Genomic DNA, 23,609 nt, shown 5'->3' with positions numbered 1-23,609 from the left:
ATCATCGAATCCTTGCTACGAGTCCATGCAGTATGTACCACAACTTCCTCAGTTCAGCAGGTGGGGACATGAAGCACATCTGACCCAAATTCCCACAGGTAAACAAGGGAGCATCAGCATTGGGCAGTTGACTGCAGAGTGTGCCGTAGACTGCTTCGGGACACACGTAGCAAGGCTGACAGCAAGCAAGCTCAAGATTCAAATGCAGAGTTGTTTGTCTCCAAAGACTGTTCTCTTCAATACAGTGTACTTCTTGTAACAAGCACACCAGTGCATGGCCTATTATTTCATTTCCACTCAATCACAGATGTATTGCATGAGCCTAGTTCATCCTCACTAGGATTCTGCTTAATTCCTTGTACAGTTGAGAAGGGTTTGATTTGAAAACCTTTGAAGAGCCTTCCAAATCTATCCTTCTTAGGAAATACCTCACTGCCCCGGAGTTTCCACTGGCTCCCCGTGACCTTGATACCTTAGCATCCTTTAAAATTATGCTTGTGCATGTTTTCAATGTTTTGACGTTGAAATAATTTTAGACGCAAAAGAAATTGCAAAAATGGTACAGAGTTCCTGTGTACCCTTCTGCCAGCTTCCCCCAGTGATAGCTAGGAAATCGACATTGGCACAGTGTTATTAACTTGACCCAGAGCCCACCTGATCTCACAGGCTTCGGATGAACCCGTCTGCTTAGTCATGGGAAGCCCCTCACCAGGCACAGACCGCTTGGCTCTCCATCCTCCGCTCCCATCACCTTCTGTCTTTGCATTCTACTCTCCAGCACACTTGATCTGCTCATGGTTCCCCAATACACCATATTTTCTGCGTATTCCCCCTTGCCCTTTCTCGACATTAGTGTCCACAAATGCCTTGGCTTACAACCTGCCTCCCTTGCCTTCCTTCTCCCCATGCCCCATGCCCGTCTTTACATCACCTTGTTGTACTCACACACTTGAAGGCCAGTCTCCTCTCTGGAATCTCTGCACATTGTACAAGGACTCATCTTTACTTCCTGCTACTTTCTGGTTATGCCTGAGACCCAGTAGACACATACTATATATTTGTGGGAGCAGTGAACAAAAGCAACCTAAAGAGCCATTCTCTTCATATCCTGAAGTGTCTCTTAAAAGAGAGCTCCCTTCATCTTAAAAAAGCTTTCCACTGCAGGATAATTAATTTGGAAATGGAAAATATGTGTAAATATATATATATATATATATATATATATATATAAGATGTAGTGCAAAAAGGAACTATCATCACTCTTAAGGCTCTATAGGACCACTTTAACATCTAAGAAAAAGGCAAAATCACTGTGCATATAATTGAATTTAAATGGTGAAAATAATATTCATTCTCACTATGCATTAGAGATACTATTTTAAAATTATTTCTAATATAAACACATTCTCTCCAGCCTTCATTTTTTCCCCCCTTTTGCTCCCCCTCTCAGTCACAAATTACAGCTAAGTTGGGCTGAATAATGAATGAAATCAGTCAGTGTTGTTAATGCAAAGGGTAATATTGAGCTGATGAGACCTCTTGTTTGCAAAGCCTTTTTTTTTCTTTCTCTCTTTCTTTCTTTCTTTTTTTTTTTTTTTAATTCCCCAGCAAGGATCACTGGCAAAATGATTTATATTCAACTGAGTATCTAATTGAAAGATTATGGACCCATGGAAATGTAGGCCAGCAGGTCTGATATCCCAAGGAAAATAAATAAATAAAGCAAACCTTTTGGGATCATCACACCTACTGGTGTATGGCAGTCTCCTCTTCGGAAGGAGAGCTTCCGTTCTGGAGCTTATGCAAGTCTCACAAAGATAAGCTCCCAGCTTATTAGCCTCCCTCCCCGCAATGGGTGGGGGTTTACTTGAGCAGAGGTGAATTTTGCTCTGTTCCGGCTGCTGAAGTGCAGCCTGCCTTGATGTCAATTTCCTGTCCGACACATGTTCACTGGGATGTGAGGCCCATGTAGATGACCGTGGCTTTGGTGAAGACTGGCCGCCGGCCTCTGTGGGGACGACCGGGAGGCAGTGGGTGGGATGGGGTGGCTCCAGGTCTGAAGAACCAGGATGGCAGGAGAGCTGGGGCACCCCGAGCAGAACTAGGCTTGAATTCCACTTGCTGCGATCTCTAGGTTGACCCCATGACCTGGTGGGGTAGGGACCATTACTGCCCCCACCCCTGGAGTTAACAGACAAAAAATAAGGCTCTGAACGGCTACAGAAGCCCTAAAGGAGCCAGCTGGTAACAGCCACAGCAGAAGGCAGCAGGTGCCTGGTGAGAGAGGGGCAGCTATGCCTCTTTTTCTTTTTTTACTCCCAGTTATTCATTCTACAAACCTTGGCCTCAGTGCCAGTTCCCGAGCACAGGGAACATGTATCTGGCCGGAGATTGGGTCCCAGGGATGCAGCGATCTTCACAGCAGAGTGCCTGCCCCTTAGAAAACTCCCGCAGGACCCCTGGAGAGGGGCAGGTGGAGCCCACGGGAGGCCTCCGGAGGCTTCCGGAAAATCTACTCACGAGGAAAACAAGAACGCAGAAGCAGGGCCCCGATCACTAGGGAGGGCAAATGTCACAGCCGGGTCTCACCGCTCCAGAATTTGACCGATAACCTCAGGGAACTCACGCCCAGGTTAGGTCCGGAGTGTAGACGGTGTGCGCAATCAACTTGGTGTGCCCGAGCGCGTGCGCGCACCTCGGCGCTCCCAGGGCCGTGTGGCCCATCCTGGCCCGCGTGCAGGGAAGGAGTCCGTTGCGGCGACGCGATCGTTTGCATGGTCAAGGATGACTTCCGGTTTATCAGTCCTCTGCAGGGGGTGGGGGCCGGGCAGGGGGGCTCTTGCCCCTCCCGGAGGGGGCCTCGCTCTGCAGTGACAGGAGGAGCCAGGCTCCCTGCGGGCAGCAGGGGCCAGCATCCGGGATGGTCTCATGCGCTCAGGATCACCAGCGTCGCAGGCGCAGAGCGAGTTTATTTCCTAAATCTCGGACAGGAAAGGCCTTCTGGCTACTTCAGCTGAGAGAAGGAATCGGCTTTCCTTCACCTTCCTCTGCGTCCCAAGCTTAGCAGGCTCCAAACAGTTGCCCTATTCTATGGCGGCTTCTGGAAGCTTCCAAGGTAGAGGGTAAAGAACCATATCAGAGGGTGGGTGCTGTGCTAGGGTTTTGGACAGGTATTGCAGGGGCCTGTTGACGGGGTTGACATCTAAGGCAGGGGCAGTCAAGGAAGGCTTCTAGGAGGTGGTACCCATGTCTGCACAGGCTTTGGTTTAATGAGCATAAGTTCTGTTATTGCATTTATCCAACCAATATTTATAGAGTGCAGACGTGGGAGAGACTATTCTAGGTCATTGGATCAATAAATGCAAGAATGCAGAGCTAATAAAAATAAGAACAATAATAAAAACCATAGCCCAAACAACTGTGCCTATAATAAAATACACAGCATTGAGTGTTACCGTATTCCAGGCCAGCGATGCGCAGCTGGAGTTCGGGAGCTCCTTACTGCAGTCCTGGCTATTGGCCGGGGGGGAGACAAGAGAGAGAGGACGTCAGGGCAGCTCAGGGCACGGCTGCGTGACTGTCACTCGAGAGCAGATGTTTGCGTTGAGATCTTTCTGCACAATGCCTTAAGCATGGGGCTGAGGAGTTTGGCTGTTCCTAGGTGGCCTGGTTGTGGAGACCAATGAGATTCTTGGACAGGGAAGGAGCTCCTTGGACGAGCAGTCAGGCGGATGGCAGGCATCTGGGTGATTCTCCTGGAGGCAGGTGGAGCTGCTGGCTCCCGCGGGTGGAGAAGTAGGTCTTGTGGGGTCAGGATGGGGTTCGTGAGCCTGCCAGGTCCACGACGTGACAGCGTTTCACCTTTGCGGGGACCCAGTGTGGCTCCTTTCGCCCGGCGTTGCCAGCCCAAAGGCCGGAGGCCCCCTCCCATGTGCCCACGCTGGGCAGCCCTTCCTAAACCCAGTGGACCCGAGCCCCACGTCCCCTCTTCTGTCATCCTGTCCTCTGCCCCCCTTCTTTCTTGCAAGATATTCTCCACTTTGCTGAAAGTGCTTAAGAATCGCTAAGCTGAATGCGTGGCTCCTCTGCCTAAAGCCCTCCCACACTTCTCCCATCACGCTTGATGGGCATCTGTGTTCAAGCCCCTAACTTGTCTGCCATGTGTCCCAGAATCCAGCCCTGGGACCTCCCTTACCTCCTCCCCATTGCCCACCGGGCTCCACCGTCCTCCGCTCCTTGCACCCTCCAAGCTCAGGCCCACTCAGGTCACGGGCCCACGTGTCCCGCCCTGGCCCTGCGTGCCTGCCCCTGACCACACTCTGTTCTCAGCCTCTGGGTCAACACCTGGGCAGGCTGCCCCTCCCCTGCAGTCGCCACTCACCACTGGCCTCTTCAGCTCTCTAAGTTAATTCTCCACAGAGCGCCTTTCACTGTTGGGCATCGTTCTGCATTATTAGATCCTCTTTTTATCGTCTGCCCCCGGAGCTAACATGCCAGCTCCTGGAAGGCCTTGCTTTGCTTGTCTCATTCAGCCCTCAACGGGCAGCTCTGGACAGGGCAGCGCGGGCACTCAGAAACTACGTGCGGAGAAGTTTTCATTTTCTAGGTGGGGAAACTTCTACCGGGGTTGGTATGATCAGAGACCACACGGAGGAAGTATGTGCTGTAACAATGACAGTGGAAATCCTAATAATTCTAGGTAACATGGATCCAACTTTGATATCAAGCACTGTGTTCTGTGTTGCAGAAGCACTGTGGAAATATCACAACTACTCAGGGAAGGAGGTGTTATTAGCATTGCCAATTTCAAATGAAGAAACAGTAGTTCGGAGACATTCAGAGGCTGTTTAGACATGACAGCCTGGGGGCAAGGACTCAGGCCCTTCTACTCATGCAGTGCCTCCATCACTCGATCTGTGCCACTTTTATGACTTGCGATATACTTGAGTATTTCCAGGAAACAGTTCTCTGGCCCACTAAATGTGGACTTCCTCCTCTTACGCCATAGTTTTTTGCTGCTGAAATGGTAAATACATGCCTCCCAGATCCTTCTCTTTTTTGCCCTTTGCCACAAAGCTCAGGGCTGAGTCCATAGCTCAATCACGGTAATTTTATCGGCCTGAACTCTTTTGTTAAATGGGTTCTATTCTCCTAAATGGATTTTAAATCTCTGGCACTGTTGTCACTGTCTTATGGTATGTTTTATCGTAATCCCCTCTGGGTCATTTTGGAGGAGATCTGCATAATTAGCAAGAACTTCCAAATCGATTAACCTTGTCTTGCTATAAGGTAAGAGAAAGGTTGATTACTTTCATTTTACAGACCAGGAAACCAAGGAAGTGAACAGACTTGTCCAGAATTAAATGAGTCGGTAAATTCTAGAATGAAGACACTTCTCCCTAATCTTTATTTATTATATAATATTGCCTTCTGCATATGGAGAATATAATTATTAAATATATATACAGTTATCCCTTCCACATTGCAACTTTCCCCGTCATGGTTTCTATATATCGCCAGTCAGCATAAGAAAGTAAATGGGAATTTTTCAGGAGTTTTGTGGAAGCTGCAGATGACATGTGAAGACCAGCAGATGACACAGAAAACGTTCATAAACTCAGAAATGCATAAAATGTATGGGCAGCATTGTATAATACTTAACCCATATTTTACAACAAGGTACCATAAAATAAAAAGAAAAAAAAAAATCAAACTTCTTCTCTGGTATGAAGGTAGGGAGCACCAAAAAATTTTACACGGATTTTCCAGATAGTTGGAGCGCCATGTCCCGACCCCCACAATGTGGAAGGGATAACTGTACATTTTTCAAAATGCTTTGTAAATTTACAACTTTTACTCTACAGTTATTGTTAATGTGTGCTCATATATGAATGATATAGTTTAATATTGTTTTGCTTTAGGAGGTACTGGGATTGAACTCAGAATGTTGTACATGCAAAGCAGGCACTCACTACCAAGCTACAACTGCTCCCCTAAAATTTTTCTGAAATGAAAAAAAAAAAGATGGTCACAATAAAGAGCCCACATTTATTGAGTGTGCTGAACAACCAATATTTATAGAGTTCTATGCAAAATGCTCATGTATTCACCAAATGCAATGAATGTGCCCCAATAATGAAAGAGATTGTTGATGTGGGAGGAGTGGGGTAGGGGTGTGGGGGTATATGGAAACCTCTCATATTTTTTAATATAACACTTTTTGTGATCTATGTATCTTCAAAAAATATATAATTAAAAACTGATGGGGGTGGGGGTGGAGAGTGGAGTATATGGGAACATCTTATGTTTTTTAATGTAATGTTTTGTGTGATCTATTAACTTTAAAAAAGGTAATTAAGAAATAAAATAAAATTTTTAAAAATGCTGTTTATGTTCTTTCAATGCTTTGTCCCTACAGCATCAATGTATTTGTAATCATTTTCTTTGCTGTGTCACAAATTACCCCACAGCAGTTTAAAGCAAAGTGCACACTTATTATTGCAGTGTCTGTGGAACAAGAGTCCAGCATGCTTTAACTGGGACCTTGAACAGGGACTCGTGAGGCTGAAATCAAGGTGTCAGGGAAAGATCCACTTCCAATTTCTCTCTGGTTGTTGACAGAATTCATTCACCTGCAGTTTCAGGACAGAGGTCCCCATTTCTTGCTAACTGTAGGCTGGGATTTCCATCAGCTGTTAATGCCTAATCTAACATGACTGGCAAACGGAACAGGGAGCCAATAGGAAAAGGAGAAATGTCATTTGAAGGCCTTTGATGCTAGCCAACTCCAGAATCCTTCTTACTCACTGATCCTCTTCCTTCAGGAAGACCTGAGTCTCTTTCAACGGTCCACCTGATTAGGTCAGGCCCACCCACAATAATCTCCTTTTTGATGAACTCAGAGTCAACTGATTAGGGACCTTCTAACATTTGCATAATCCCTCATGCCAGATAAGACAATAATCTCAAGAGTGATCGTTCATCTTATTCACAAGTCGTCCTCAAAGTCAAGAGCTATACAACCCATGTACACCAAGGGGCAGGAGGCCTAGGGGTCATCTTAGAATCCTGCCTACCTTAAGAACTTTTATTAATCATTTCCACAATGATTCTTCTGGGTTCTTCTAGGTTCCAGGCAGAATTCTGGTCACTAAAGTTGTCAAGGAAGTTTCCCTGCCCTCATTGAAAGAGATCAGCATGGGGAGTTGGTGTAGCTCAGTGGGTGAGGGCCTGCTTTGCATGTACAAGGTCCCAGGTTCAATCCCCATTATCTACAAAAAAAATGGATTGACACAGTCACTTAAACACAATTTCTCATAATTAAATTGTAGTTTGAATAGTACCTCAGTGGTAGTCAACTGGAGGTGACTTGAGAGCACAAAGGACATAGCAACTAATTTTGTCAGCTGGAATTCAGGAAGACTTTGCAGAGATGGGGACATTGACAGTGGACTTTGAAGGTTGAGTAGGAGTTTTCCAGAAGGAAAAGCCAGGGAAAGGTAAAGGAATTGCAGGGCCATCCCAGGCACAGCCCTAAGAGAACAGCATTAAAAGATCCCATGCAGTAAAGGAAAAGGGAAACATTTCTTATTACTATTCCAGTAACTTAAAGCCTCTGAAATCCTGGTCGATGAAGAGACCTTCTAGGAGTCAAGAAACATTGCAATGTTTTATTCCTCATTTCGGGATGATGGTGCAGGGAGAGTATTGGCAGGTACTTAAACACTTCAGAAGGATTTGAAAAAATGAAAGCCCATTCACTTCACCCTGTTCTTCCTTCTGCACTTTAAAACTGTATATTTTTATAGAAAAAAAAAATCTGTAAGAACATTCAAAACATAATGAATTTAAAAAATATTTTTATTGTCTTTTTTTTGAGAGATATGTAGATCACACAAAATGTTACATTAAAAGATGTGATGTTCCCATATACCCCACTCTCCACTCTCCCCACACACTCCTCCCACATCAACAACCTCTTACATCAGGGTCGCACATTCCTTGCATTTGCTGAATGCACCCTGGAGCACTGCTGCACCGCATGGATTATAGTTTACATTGAGTTTGCACTCTTCCCCAGTCCATTCAGTGGGTTATGACAGGATATATAATGCCCTGCATCTGTTCCTGCAGTACCATTCAGGACAATTCCAGGTCCTGAAAATGCCCCCATATCATACCTCTTCTTCCCTCTCCCTTCACTCAGCAACTTCCGTGGCCACTGTCTCCACATCAATGATACAGCTTCTTTCATTGCTAGACTCACAATAGTTCTAGAGTAGAATACCAGTAAGTCCACTCTAATCCATATTTTGCTCCTCCATCCTGAGGACTCCGGGATGGCAATGTCCACTCCAATTCTAGATCAAGAAGGGGCTGGGTGTGATCACACGTGGCTGATGGATGGGATTCTGCTGCTTGCAGTTGGAGACTCTCTCGGTTCCCTGGAGTGGGGGTTGAGCATCCTCACCTCCCTGTTAGCTGACCTGGGTGAGTCCAACGAACTGGAGAGCAGGTGTTGTAACTCCCCTGAGGCTCAGGGCCCAGCTGGCACAAGGACTGTCAGAGATTCAAGTCTCCAGAGCACACACGAACCCCAGCGCCAATGACAGATTCAGTAAAAGTGACAGAATAGACATGTGTAGAGAGGTCAAAAACAAAAACATGTATAAGTAAAAATCATATATGGTAGAAGCCTCCTGGGTATGCAGATACACCATAAAATTTTGCTGTAAAAACGTACGTGTAAATGATGAATAAAAATATAGATTAATAATTACATATAGAAAATTCATTCATAAGTTCCATGAACTTTCTATGAACATGCCCCCATACTATTATTCTTTTACAGACTTTTAAAAATAGCTGCACAGTTCTTCATTGTATAAACACATCAAAATTCTTTCAGCCAACTGTATTAGTCAGCCAAAGGAGTGCTGATGCAAAATACCAGAAATTGGTTTTTATAAAGGGTGTTTATTTGGGGTAGGAGCTTACAGATATCAGGCCATAAAGCATAAGTTATTTCCCTCACCAAAGTCTATCTTCACATGTTGGAGCAGGATGGCTGCTGACATCTGTGAGGGTTCAGGCTTCCTGGGTTCCTCCCTTCCAGGGTCTTGCTTCTCTCTGGGTTCAGGCTTCCTCTCTTCCTGGGCTCAGGGTTCCTCTCTTCTTGGGACTTGTTTCTCTTTCTTCTGTGAGCTTACTTCCTGGGGCTCTAGCTTAAGGCTTCAGCATGACACTCCAACATCAAAATGCCAACATCAAAAAACCTCAACTCTGTTCTTTGCCATGCCTTTTATCTGCAAGTCCCCACCCACCAAGAGGCAGGGACTCAGCACCCTACTGACACATATAAGCTCACATGCCCAGAGGAGACCAGTTTACAAACATAATCCAGTATTTCTTTTTGGAATTCATCAACAATATCAAACTAACTGCTACACCAACCTTCTTTTGTTGGCCATCGAATTTGATTTTTATTCAATATTAATAATACTAATTGGCATAGCCATGCTTCAAAACCTTGTGAATGCAAAAAGGTCAGACTCCATCGATATCCAAATTGCAATGTCTGCCTGCCGCACCTGTTGGATGCAGGAGTCTTATCTCCTTAGGGTGCCTAGAGTCTTTCTTTCTTTTCTTTCATTGCACCTCCAGGGGCTATCCTTGGTGTCTGCAGGAATAGAGACCCATATTTATATAATTCAACCTCCTAAAGAAGACACACACCCAAAATTTGCTGCCTGAGCCTCTCAAGGACTGATAGACTCCTGGGTCACTGATCTACTACCACTCTAGCCTAGGGAAAGGGTTAGCCCCTTCACCAGTTCTTAAGCTCCAAGCTCACTTTTCTATTCTCCGCTTTGTGATGATAAAGCCAGGACCTTTGAATGGCATTTCTCCTATTCCCCATTGGCTCCCAGTTGGGTTCACCAATCATGGATGATGGAGGGAGCCTGCAAGAAGGATGAGGAGAGAAACAAACTTCTTCTCATTCCCTTGCTATACCTTTCAGTGCAACCCCGCCAAAGGCTCATCACCCCGACAAGAGAAGTTGGTTTCAACATCCAGACCTTTCATTCTCCCAGTCATTACAGATCTGGCCTCAGCGTTCCTCCTCAGAGGCAGCAGCACCCACTAGGGTCCTGGCTCTCAGCTCTCCATGGCTCCTTTTCATAGCCCCGGAAGAGCCAGTACCAGCCTGGAGGCTCCTTAACTCAGAAGTCTACGTCCCAGTCCTGTAAGGCTCTGCTCCAAGTTGAAGATGCTGATAATCCAGCTTCTCCTTGTTCTGCTGGCTGTGGGAGTAGCACCTGCTTCCTGTGTAAGTACTGTCCCTCCCTGTGTTGCCTAGTATACCCTTTCTTCCAGTTCTTCAATAACTGTTTAACTAATAACTTATAACACACCCTCTCATTAAAATTAAGGGGTGGCTTCCATGTTGGAGCAGACTCTCCCTGCTATACCTAAATTCTCAGGTACAGGCTTGTAGTAGTTTCCATTCCTGATTTTTATTCATAATAGGTAAATTGCTTCCACCCATGGCAAACCTTTACAGAATATGGGTAGCTGAAAGAAAGGATGTAGAAAGCCTAACTAATGCCAATTTTCAAACGGAGAGTGTTTGCAGGTCTGATCTGGCTTTAGCGTCTTTCCTGTGGCTTCTGCATGTCTGTTAGAGAAGCTCAGGTAGCAGGGGCAAGGCAACTCTCACCTCAGGCTGTACTCCGAGCTCGTCCACCCTCCTCTGCTCCAGCTACACCTGCCCCCAGGGACCTCAGTTCTGCTAGCATGCTCACTTCAGGAGAAGACTCACTCCCACCCCACGTGTGTGTGGTGTGTGAGTGTGTGTGTGGGAGTGGTGGTGGCATCACTGCTTGAACTTAGCTGCAGACTTATTTCAAAATACAGCAGACTACGTCCATTTCTGGCTATGACAAAGGTAGCTGGAATCAGACTAGCCCATCCTTTCATGGAAACTATAAAATTGGATAATCCTAATTGATTTCAGACATTTCAACAGGCATCAAAGGGTGGTAATCTCTGAGTAAAATGAAACATAAAAGATGAGAACCATGATTGCCCAGGATTTCTACTCAAAGGTAATTATGGACAAGAGAGAAAATATTTACGCCAAATAAAGTATGGCCTGAAATCAAAGACAGCTCAGGGCTGGATTTTAAGGGGCAAAATAATGGAGGGGATGGAGTTTGGCAAAGAACGAGCTTAACAAATATCAAGAGGGGCACCTCTAGAGCCAAATACTAAACTCTGTATGCACAAGAGGAGTGTCTGTGGAGCCTGGAAGAGAGTAACTATTAGGGCGTGTAGTAGTCAGCCGAAGGGGTGCCAATGCAAAGTACCAGAAATCTGTTGGCTTTCATAAAGGGCATTTATTTGGGGTACAAGCTTACAGTTACAAGGCCCTAAAGAGTCCAACTCAAGGTTGTCTTCTCACCAAAGTCAGTTGTCAAGTGTTGAAGCAAGATGGTGGCTGACGCTGCCTGGTCTCTCCTTCCTCATAAGGCCCCATGGTCCACCTCCTTCCCCGTCTCAGCTGCAGGCTGGCCTCGGGCTGGTCTCTCAGGACTTTCCCTCTTTCAGTTGCAAACCATCAGGAAAATGGCTCATCTCTCTGGCAGGGACTCAAGTTTAGTCATGCCTTACTAACGTGGTACAATCGAAGTCCTTATCTTAACAGGTAATTTAATTAAGCGCCCCTCAACTGACTCCAATATAATCAAAGGTATCACACCCAGAAGAATAGATTAGTTTACCAATATAATCTTTTTATTTTGGGGATTCATAAAATAATCTCAAACTGTCACAGGGAGCTATGAACATAACAGGCATTTTAGAATTTGATTTGTACAGAACTAAGAAATGTTGAGGGTCTGACATAGAGTGGAGAGAGCTCATTTAACATCTGAATAAACAGCTGATATTTTGGACATCCTACTTCAGGAGTAGGGCTGCTCTAACGTAGAAAAAGGACAATTTTAGACTGGTTGTTCTCAACTATAATAATTTTGCCCCTGGGGATATCTGGCCATCTCTGGCAACATTTTTGACTGTTATAACTGTGAATGGGGTACCTCTGGTATCTAGTAGACAGAAGCCAGAGGTGATGCTAAAATCCTATAATGTACAAGACTGCCCCCCTGCAATGAAGAACTGGGAAAAAACCATGGCTGAAATGTTTTCAAATATGAATAAAAATATTAATCCTCAGAATCAAGACTCTCAATGAACCCCAAGTGGTATAATCATAAAGAAAATTAAATTTATCCATAACATTATCAAATTTCCAAAAACAAAAGAGGGGGTGAAAACCTTAAAAGCATACAGAGAAAAAGAAAAAAAAAAAGAAATATTACATAAAAGGACAAAAATAAGAAATATTGTTGATTATTTCCATTTGAAATAATACAGGTCAGAGTACAATGCATGACTAATCTAAAGTGCTTAAGGTTTAAAGAGCAAAAACAAAACACTTTCAACCTGGAATTCTATACCCAATAAAATATGCTCCAGATATTTAATGGTGAAATAAAGACACTTCAGATAATTTAGAGAGAATTTGACACGAGTAAATCTCCATAACGAAAAAATATATATTAAAAGAAGTTCATTATACTGAAGGAAAATGATGCCAGATAAAAATTTGAATCTAAAGAAGGAATGAAAAGACCCAGAAGTGGTAAATATAACTTTTTCATTCAAAATTCACTTGGAATAAGTGATGCTAAAATAAAATTAAAACAATGTATTGTGAGATTTATAACATATAGTAGTAGTGTGCATGACAAGAGGTGGGAGTGGGAGAAATGGGAATATGCTGTTTTAAGGTTCTTATATTCTATGTGAAATAATTTATTACTACTTCATGGTAGACCGTGATAGGTATTATAAACCTTAGAGAAACCAACATAAAAATAAACAAGTGAAATAGATAAAAACTGATAGAAAAGTTAAAGTGGAACTCTAAAAGAATACACAATGCAATGTAAAGAATAAAAAGAAGAAAATATGAAGGAAGAATGGAAAAAAATAGAGTGCAAGCAGCAAAATAGTAAAATTCAATACAATAATAGCAGTAAGCAAATTAAAGATAAGTGGACTGAACACTCAAATTAAAAGGCAGAAATTGTGAGATAAAAGTAAATCAACCAAATTCTATCTATAAGAATCCACTTTAAATACAAAGATACAGACCAATGAAAACTGAATGGATGGCAAAAAGAAATTCATGCAAACACTAATCACAAGAAAGCTAAAGTAGACTCTTTGACAAAGAGACTAAAGCCAGTTATAGAAGGGCATTTCATACAAAGAGACTAATACCAGTGATAGAGTGATGATCAAAATGATAAACAGTTCAAGTTATTAAGAACACATAACAATATTAAATGTGCATATACATAATAAATCTTCAAACTTTTTGAAGAATAAGTTAGAAAACCAAAAGGAGAAAGAGACAAATAGACAATTACAGTTGGAGATTCCAATCTCTGTTTTCAATATTTAATAGAACAAATTGATAAAAAGATCAGTAAAAATACAGAAGATTTTAAGAACATATCAATCAAATTGACCTAATGGAAATTCATAGTCCATAACACATAGAAACTTCACCAAGATAGACTTTATTCTAAGATACAAGCCAAATTTCAATAATCTTGAAAACTGAATTAAATTAGAAATAAATAAACAAAAGTATCTGGCAAAATTCCAAACTTAGCAATATATTTCTAAATAACCTATGGATTAAAGAAGAAACCAAAAGAGATACTAGAAAATGTTTCAGATAGAGTAAAAATAACATTTTATGAGAAATTACTGGATGCAGGTAAAGCAACACAGGGAGAGTATTTGAGTACTACAATTAATTATATTAAAAAAGAAGAAAGATTTAAAATTAATGGTCTAAGTTTCCAATTTAGGAAGCTAGAATAAGTAGAGAAAATTAAAACTCGAGTAAGTAGAACAACTGAAATGGTAATGAAAAAGACAAAAATCAATGACATAGAAAGCAGAAAAACAGAGAAGAGCAATCAAGCCTAAAGTTGGATCTTTGAAGAGATCAATAAAATTTAAAACCTCTAATTAAATGCATCAAGAAAATAAGATAGAAAACACAATTACTAATATCAGAAATAAAAGAGGGGATAGGCTGAAGTCTAACACCATAGATAAAAGAGAATTCAGCTGAGGATATTAAAAGGTTAATAAAAGGGTATAAAACAACAACAAAAATTCATGCCAATAACTTTGTAAACTTAGATTAAATGGATAAATTCATTGAAAGACACATATTAGCAAAACTGACACGAAAATAAACAAATTCTGAACAGTCCTATGAAACTAAAGGAATTTAATTCATATTTAAAAGCCATTCACTAGATGGCATCACTGGTGAATTCCAGCAAATGTTTAAGGAGAAACAAAAATCTTATTCAAACTCCTTCAAAAAATGTAGGAGGAGCCAAGATTTACCAAATAATTTCATGATGTTGGCATTGTCTTGAATACAAAACAGAAAAAGAACATTGCAAGTAAAGAAAAATTGTAGCTCAATATCTGTTATGACCATATGTGCAAAAATCATTAATAAGATGTTAACGAATAAAACCCAGTAATACATAAAAATGGTAATACCTCAAGGCCTAGTGACTTTATCCTAGAAATGAAAGTTGGCTTGACTTTTTAAAAAGTACCTATATAATTTATCACCTTAACCGAATAAAGGAGAAAAATCATATGATTACTTCAATAGAAGAAAAAACACTTGACATTAAATTCTTAGTCTTGATAAAAACTCTCAGCCAGGTAGAAAGAGAAGGATACTTTCATAAACAAATACAGGGCATCTACAAAAAATCTATAATTACTATTATACTTTGTGCCAAAATGTTTACGCTGGCCTTTAAAATTGGGAACAAAGAAAGAATGTCCACTCTTAACACTTTCCTCAGTATTTTGCTAGAGGTTCTAACCAGAGCAAAATGGCACAAAAAGTTGTAAAAAGGCACACCAATTGGAAAGGAAGAAGCAGAATTTTCTTCATTTGCAGATGACAAAAGTATGTACATTGAAATTTCTAAGAACTTACCCAAATAAAATAAAATAAAATAAAAATGCAAAATGAAACAAACAATAAAGAACTAAAATGTGAATTTGAGAAGATCACAGGATACAATTTCAATATGGAAAAATCTGTTTTATTTTATATACTAGGGCTGAAAAATGGAAAATGAAATTTTAAAATATTGTTTACCATAAAATATGCGGCATACTTAGGGATATGTTAAATCAAATAGGTACAAAGCCTGAACACTGAGTACTCCAAATCTTGAAAAGAGAAATCAAATAAAATCTAAATATATGGAGAGATATACCCATGTTCATGGATAGGAACAATTAATGTATTTAAGGTTACTGAGAAGAAGTAAAAGGGAACTTTCTGCAATGATGGAAATTGATAGGATTTTGGGTTTTATGAGTGCATGCATTTGCCAAAACTTACTGAAAAGTAAAGGTAAGATCTGTATACTTCAAAAAATGCAAATTACATCTCAATAAAGGCACTTTTAAATGAACAAAATTTTAAAAATAACACAGATCAAAATTACACAATGTCCATTCTTAAATAATAACCTAGTTCAAATTGACCTATGTCATGTCTAGATTGTTTCATTTCATATTCTCTCTTTTACCATTAGGTGAAAATCATGCCTAAGTATCTTTTTCTTCATCCTCTCTTGTTTTCTTCTTCTCTGAGTTAATGCTCAAAAGGGAACACCCTTGTACGTATCTCAACATCTCCGGGGGCCAGAAATATCAGCTCACCCAAACTCTCCAGTTACCAACAGTAGGCAAACTCCTAAATCCATAATCATGAAATGATCTAGTGCGTTAGCCTCACCTTCAGAGGAGATAACAGTTACCACTCCAAGACTCTATGCTTTGATACTCTGGAACCTTCTTATTAGTGATACATCTCCATTTATCACACTCACCACTAGGAACCCAGCTTTCAGGTCATCCAGCATTACTTGATCTTTTGACTTCATATTGCTCTGGAGCCTCCTCTAATCAGATCCTATATGCCATTCCTATGTGCTAATCAAAGCCCTTTAAATCTATGCTCTGAAACTCATAGTATATAAGCAGGAAACCATAACATGTCCTTGATTTCTTTTTTGAAAATGTTCTTTGTCTTCTTGCTCTTACCTAAATTGCCGGGTGTTCTGTTGAAGACACTGTTTCCATTACAGTATTACCAAGCAAGGGTCAGATTATCTCCCTCATCCCATATACCTTAAAGTCCAAAGGCTGGGCAAGTATGTTCTTTGCTCCCCAAAGCCACTTCCAAACCATCTTCTTTTCTTTTTTCCACATTGAAAATCTTTGAAGTACACATCATCAGAGTTTACTATTATCCTCACCACTGCCACTTATTGATAATCTGTTTCTCACCATTATTCCTCGAGTTTTTAAAATTTTAAATTTATTTTATTTATTTCTCTCCCCTCCCCCCACCCTCATTGTCTGCTCTCTCTGCCCATTCTCTGTGTGTCCATTTGTATTCTTGTCAGCAGCACCGGGAATCTGTGTCTCTTTTTGTTGTGTCATCTTGCTGCATCAGTTCTCTGCGTGTGCAGCACCGCTCCTGGGCAGGCTGTACTTTTTCCACATGGGGTGGCTCTCCTTACGGGGCGCACTCCTTGTGTGTGGGGCTCTCCTATGCGGGGGACACCCCTGCGTGGCATGGCACTCCTTGTGCGCATGGGCCAGCTCATCACACAGGTCAGGAGGCCCTGGGTTTGAACCCTGGACCCTCCATGTGGTAGACTGATGATCTATCAGTTGAGCCAAATCCGCTTCTCTATTCCTTGGTTCTTTTAGCAACTGGCACCCTGCCTTCTACTCTATTACATCTCCAGTCATCATTAGTAGTAGCTTCAAAGGCCTCTTATTCTTCGTATATCCATTCCTCTTTGGTAGAGACCATCACCATTACCTGGGGACTTGCAAGAAATGCAAATTCTCAGGCTCCAATATAGCCCAATTAAATCAGAAACTCTCGGTGGTTGGGGCCCAGCAACCTGTGCTTTAAGAAGCCTTTTGGATACCCACTATGGTCTAAGAATGATGGCTCTAAGGAGCTTAACCTTCCCCCATCTCAGCTCTCTACTCACAGGGTCCTGCCCTGAAGCCGCCACCATCAATATCTGAAACTTAGCATCAACCCCTCGGCACGCACCATCACCTCCACATTTCCACGGGACTCCAGTCCTCCCAGATCAGAAATTCTGCAGCCCCATTACGACCTCCGGCCCCTTGATCCTGCCATGTTTTCAACGTCTGTCACCTGGGTGGTCCTTAAGGCTGTTTCACAAGTACATGACTATTCTCATTTCTGAAACATGACAGAACTGCTCTCCCACCACCCCTTGATTAAGGCAGAAGAAGCCTTCTGATTTTCTTTGACAAATTAAGTGTGAGCAGAAGTGGCGTGGCATTGTAATTGCCAGTGCAATCCTTACACCTTTCTTCCTCCTGTTGCAGTGACTCCGGAAGCAAAGGTCGAGATGGAAACTTCTGGAATTCTCGTCAGCCCATGTCTTTGACTGACCAAAATGAACAGAGGCCACTTCCAGCCAGCATGGATTTGTTGGGATTAGCCACTGAGATTTGGGCTGTTTCTTTTTTTTTTTTTAAGTTAGTACTAATATTTTTATTATGACACAAAGCAGTATTTTATGCATTAACTCAGGTTTATAGTAAAAACATTTTACATATAACTATAGAGAAACCACTGGACAGATAGCTTCCAACTTAAAAATGCGATGTACTTCAAGTCCATTGAATTGTGTGGAAAGTAAATTGGAAATGTTTGCTCTGTAGAAAATAGTAAAAACATTTTGCAGACTAGCCCAACAAGCCCATTTAAGCAAAAAAGAAAGAGAATTATACTTTTATAAATAGGGTTTGAGTTCTGGAATCAAGCTGACTCTCAGAGTCCCTTATTGCAAGGAGATCGATAGGAGGTAGATAGATGTAAAGACCCAGGTAAGTGAGAGAAATAAGGGTCTAGAATATTTTAGTTGTTTTTATTTATTCAAAATAATAAAATGACAATGAGACCGACCATAAATTTTTAATTATCCTGTTATAGCATGTTTCCTGAAATTTCTATAGAGGGGGAATCTCTAGACTTGTTTCTTACAATCTAGCGTCCTTTAACTGGTAGAGTCTCTCATTACCTGCAGACTTCCCTCCTTAATTAAGATGCCACGTCCCAAACCGTCCCTTGGAAACAGCCTCCACTCTCCTGCTTGCTCTTTGCTGTCCAGCCTCCCTTAGTATCTCCACCCTTCCCCAGAACCTCAGGGTGCTGACTTCTCTGCATCTGCACCCAAGGAGCTGGGTGTTGCTGGAGACTTACAAAACTGGGCTGACATTTCAGTATGTCGCCATGCATCTGAAATAGGCACAGCCAGGCAATCCTGTATTTGCCAAATAAATTTCTGTTCCAGTTCTAGAGATGAGTCTTACAACTTCTCTTCCCTCAAAAACCACCTATCTCATAATCTTTTCTACCTAGGACGTCACCTCACAGATACAAAGCCTCCAGAGACACTTCCCTACCTAATCCACAGACCCTGACTTTCTCCCATTTCCTGGAAGGAGCACTCCATCTCATCCCTCAGACAAGCTGCTGCTTGCGCTCCATGTCCCATACCCCTCAACCTTCTCAAGGACTGGGCTCCTCCAGCTTTTCTCATTCTATTCAGCATCACCAATTTCTCCCTCTCTACTCCGTCAATCCCACACTCCAACAAAGTCACTAGAAAATCATCCATCTAAAATAAAACCTTCCACACCCCCACTTTCCCTCCAACAGACACCTTCCCCTTTCTCTTGGTTTTCACATGAAACATCTCAAGAAGTCTCTACGGTCACTGGTGTCCGCTCTCCCCTCGTTCTCCTTCTCCTACACCCCACAGGTCACCTCCTCTGAGAGGCGTTCAGGTAAAGTAGCCCACTCTTCTCTCTCTTTCCTGCTATGGTGGGTTTCTGTTCGTAGAATTGATCAGTCCCGGTAATTAAGTCTGACGGCACCCCTCCTGAGGCATGCCCTTGTTTGTTCTCTCGGATCGAGGGCAGGACCGCTGGCTACGGACCTGGCCCGGCACAGCTCGACACCTTGCGGTGGACCCATCTGCCTACTGCATCTCCTAACGACCGTCTTTACAGGCAGATTGCAGCCAGCCTGAATCCACACTGAGAAGGTAACAGTGCTATAAAGGTGCGTCCTCCTCTGCAGAAATGTAGTTCTGGCTAAAAACAGCACTTAACAATTTACATTACAAAGCGGAGCACTTAACTTCTGCTTCTAAAACACCTGCGTTCTCAGATTTGCCCGGGAACGCCGGGGAGGGCATTTGCTTAACATTCTTCACCTTGTCGGGAGCACTTCGGAAGAGAAGCGCCAGGGCCACCCGAGGCCAACTCCAGCCTCCAGCGCTGGGCAGGGAACGCGGCTGAGAGCGCTGCGAGGACAGAACTTCATCACTTTGCCTCTGTGATGTTGTTGGGATGATGTGGATGTCGTTTTCTGCTACCCCTACGCGTCAAGGTTACACTATCCTGCACCCTGCTTCTAGCCATGGCACCCGCGAGTCGAATGTGCGGTGCACTCGTAGGGTTTCCTTGGGATACCGTTTTCCAGGTGCAGGTCTGCGGTGTCCAAGGGTAGGCGCACTTTAAGAGGTTGGGAAGCAGGATGCCAAATTGCCCTCCAGAAAAGCAGCAACAGCTGGTGCTCTCCCAAGCTGGGGGTGAGCGGGAGGAGTGCCGGGGCCTTTCTAATTTCAACACCAGGGTACCCCCTCCACAGCTTGGGGCGGGGGCAGAGTTGGCTGGCGCCCTGCTCCCTCATTTCCACAGGTGCGTGCACCCCCCTAACACCCCCGTCACTCCACTCACGCGTGTTTGAGGGTGGACAACCCAGGCCGCCAGGGCTCCGAGTGTCTCCTGAAACCAAGCCGGACCTTCTCTGGGACCCAGGTCGGGGAGGCTCACGGCCCCCCAGGCTTCCAGTACCGTCTCCTCCGGCAGCCTGCACCCTCATGGACACATTTTCAGCTTTCTCAGTGGGGCAACTTATCCAGGAGAACTCGGTGGGCCCCAGCAGAGGTGCAAGTGGCTCCCCGCACCAGGGCCTCCTGCAGGGCCTTGGCTCCTTTGTCGTGGATCGCGGGCTCCACGGAGCCTTGGAAATCAAGTCCCTGTCCAGTCTCCTCCTGGCTCCGCTGAGCTGCAGAAACTTTCTAAGGCAAACAGGCTTTCTTCTTTTCTTTTCCTCCAAATTTTATGACTCTTGCGGGGCCGATGAGGATGTAATATACAATTCATTGCCACCGGAATTTACAGGGCTAAATAAATCTGCGACACTATCATTAGCTGGAGGATGAAGAAGGTGATGGAGCCACAGGCGTCTAATTTATACTCCCTTGTTCCCATCAGGCGGCTAATCTCAGCTCGGGGGCTGGGAGCGCAGTATTAATAATAACCGTAAGACCATCCGCCAGGCAATGCGCTGTGGGCCAGGCCCTCAGCTCAGGGTCTTGGGAGCAGCATTTCCTATATCCTCGCAGCGTTATTAAGCCTTAGCATCTGCCTTGGGCAGATGAAGAACCGACTCAGAAAACATGAGCCGCGCTCTGAATCCCTGCCGTTCACAGCGGGATCTACGAACGGTCCACGTGAGCATCATCCAGGGGGAGATGCAGAGTCAGGCCCCACCTCAGTCCTGCGGAATCCAGATCTGTGCCTGAACAAGCTCCCAGGCAACTCGAAGGCATATTATAGTTGGCAAGACCATGTCGTAGGTCACAGCTTTCATGTCAAGAAAGAACCTGGACCTTGAAACTTCATCTCCATGATTCCCAAAGCCTGGTTTGCTTTCTACTCTTTAGGGTTATTTCTCACTTCCTGGAAAAAGAGAGAAATAAATTCTTTAACTTCCAGAAGGGAGCTATTATTGTGCAGCTATAGGACCATTATCTTGCTGTGTGGGAGGGGTTATATGTGTGAATTGTTTATTCTCTATCAGTGGAGGAGCAGAGCTACCTATTTAGCAATAGCTCTGCTGTAAAGGGGTGCAAAAATAAAGGTGTTTTCTTGAATAAACAATATCTGCCCATCACATATTCATCTGTGACACGAAAAGATTATTTGCCTGTCATTAAGTTATGAATGCTTTATCTGGTACTACTTTGCCAGTAGCAGAAATCGTATTAAATGGACAGACTATTACCCTGCCCTTCCATTGAGTTGCTGTCCCATTCACATAATATAATACAACATAAATGATGAAAAATAAATCCCAGGGCAATTTGTCAAGCAATCTCCCCTTTCTCACTCCCCTGCCTTCCCTCAATGTTGATGGAAAGAACTAAATCCAGAAAGCCGTGTGCCGCTTGGATCTTCCACGGCTGTGCCCAGCTCAGTGTGGAACGTGGAGCACAGTTAGAAGGAGTATTTGGAAAACCTCTATTGTTTATAAAAACCTAGCTTTCTCCTTAATGACACACTCACGCATGTGCCATCTGTGGTAGATTAACTCATCTACCCCCAGAAAATCATGTTCTTAATCTTTATCCATTCTTGTAGGCACAAAGGTAAATAAGACCTCTGAAGATATTTTCACTCAGGTGAGGGCAACAGACTCAGGATGGCCTTTAGTCCTATTATTGGAGGCCTTATAAGGGATAAAGCCAGGGGAGCCAGAAGCTTGAGGTCCACTGATCTGGGAAGAGAAAGGGGAGGAGGCTGTGCGTGCGCTGTAAGCAGCGGGGAAGCCGAGGGCCCCAGGTGCGTGGGCAGCCAGCCCTCAAACCCTCCAGTCCTTGTGGAAGAACATCTCTTGGCTGACTCCTTGATTTGAACTTCTCCTAGCCTCAAAAAGGTGAGCTAATAAATGTCCACTATCCAGGTCAACCCATTGCACAGCATTTGTCTTAGCAGATGGGAAACTGAGGCAGGCTCCACGTGAGTTGGCCAGTACAGTCTAACGTGCTGTGCATCTGCCCCACGTAACTGCTTCCCTGCTACCCAAGCAAGCGCCATGTTCTTCTACATGGCCGCGCTCCAGTTTTGCAAGATTTAATAGAGATATTTTCACCATGAATTCTGCCTTGTCTTTTGTCTGCCTGTTTTATTTATTTTCAACTTTTAAATGCATTAACGTTCACTTACAGAAACACCAGAAAGCAATCTCTCTTCTTTAATAATGAATACTCTCAGCCAGGAAACATTGCTGCCTTAGTCTCCATGTTCCCTAATAACTACAAAAGAAGGCAAGAAATAAGAAATTATTGAACACTTACTAGGTGTCTTGGTACTCTATGTATAACATATCACTTAGCTACTGAATAGCACTCTAACACTGTGCTATGAAACCCAATTTGCAGTTAAGAAAATCAATGCTTCCAGTTTGCTAATAGAAGCAAGTGAAAATCCTTTAATATTATTATTATTATTTTTTTGTATTTAGACCAACAGTCCTGAGGAAATTATTATTCTTTGTCAAGAAGGATTATTATAATTCCACATAGAAAAGGAGTGTTCCTTATTGAAACCAAACTCTGTATTTATTGGTTTGTTCATTTATTTATATAGTCTAGTGCTACTCCTTTGGCTGTTGATTCTTTTCATCTCATACCAAGTTGTAACTAAATCATAGAGCCCTATGCATTTTTACCCATTATGAATACAAATGGTCTCTCTGAGCATTTTGAGATAGTTCAAATTGAAAAATTAACAAAATAAAAGGAATTATATCCGGAGCATATCACTTCTAATTTGACTTATTGTAATTGCCTTCTTGCCACGCAATTTCTTATTGATTATAAAATTATAGAGTGTAGTTGGCTACTAGAGAATTTTGAGCACACAGGGATGATAAGAAGCACTTGAGCAGACAAACTTTATCTGCAAGCAGGTGGAGATAAGTGTTTACATGATGAACTCTTGGGATATGAAGCCACAGGGGTTTTCTCCCATATCAGGAGAGAAGTCAATGGGAGATTAATAGCAAGGGGATGGGTTGTGGCTATTCTACCTTGTTCCCACCTTGAAGAGAGGGAATATTTTTTGTGGAGCAGAATTTCTAAGAATCCTAGCTGCCACAATGGTGGGGAGAGTGGGTGCTAGCAAGCCTTCCACAACTAGAGCTCCAAGGGAAAACACCCTCCGTTTATATATAGCATTTGCTGATTTTTAAGGTGTAAGCACTTCCACAACTGTAGATATCTAGTTACCAATGGGTTGCCACTGATTTGTTAGGACATATGCATGCATGGTTCCAATGAGCAGGTGCATGCCAGTTCTGGTACACTGCTGGTATGGAGTCCCTTTATTCCACATTAATTGGGTGGCACATTGTCATCCATTTGAAACCCCCAGAAAGAAAACATCCAAAATGAATTTGTACTGTAGGAGATGGGTCCAGAGAAAGTCCTGTGAAGGATAAAGAGAAGAGGGAACATGCGTAGGAGTGGAGAGGATACAGACTGACAACGCTGACAGGA

This window comes from Dasypus novemcinctus, chromosome 3, assembly GCF_030445035.2.
Source record: "Dasypus novemcinctus isolate mDasNov1 chromosome 3, mDasNov1.1.hap2, whole genome shotgun sequence".
In the NCBI taxonomy this organism is placed as follows: Eukaryota; Metazoa; Chordata; class Mammalia; order Cingulata; family Dasypodidae; genus Dasypus; species Dasypus novemcinctus.
The sequence above is the reverse complement of the archived record's forward strand: the minus strand, read 5'-3'. Positions refer to the sequence as shown.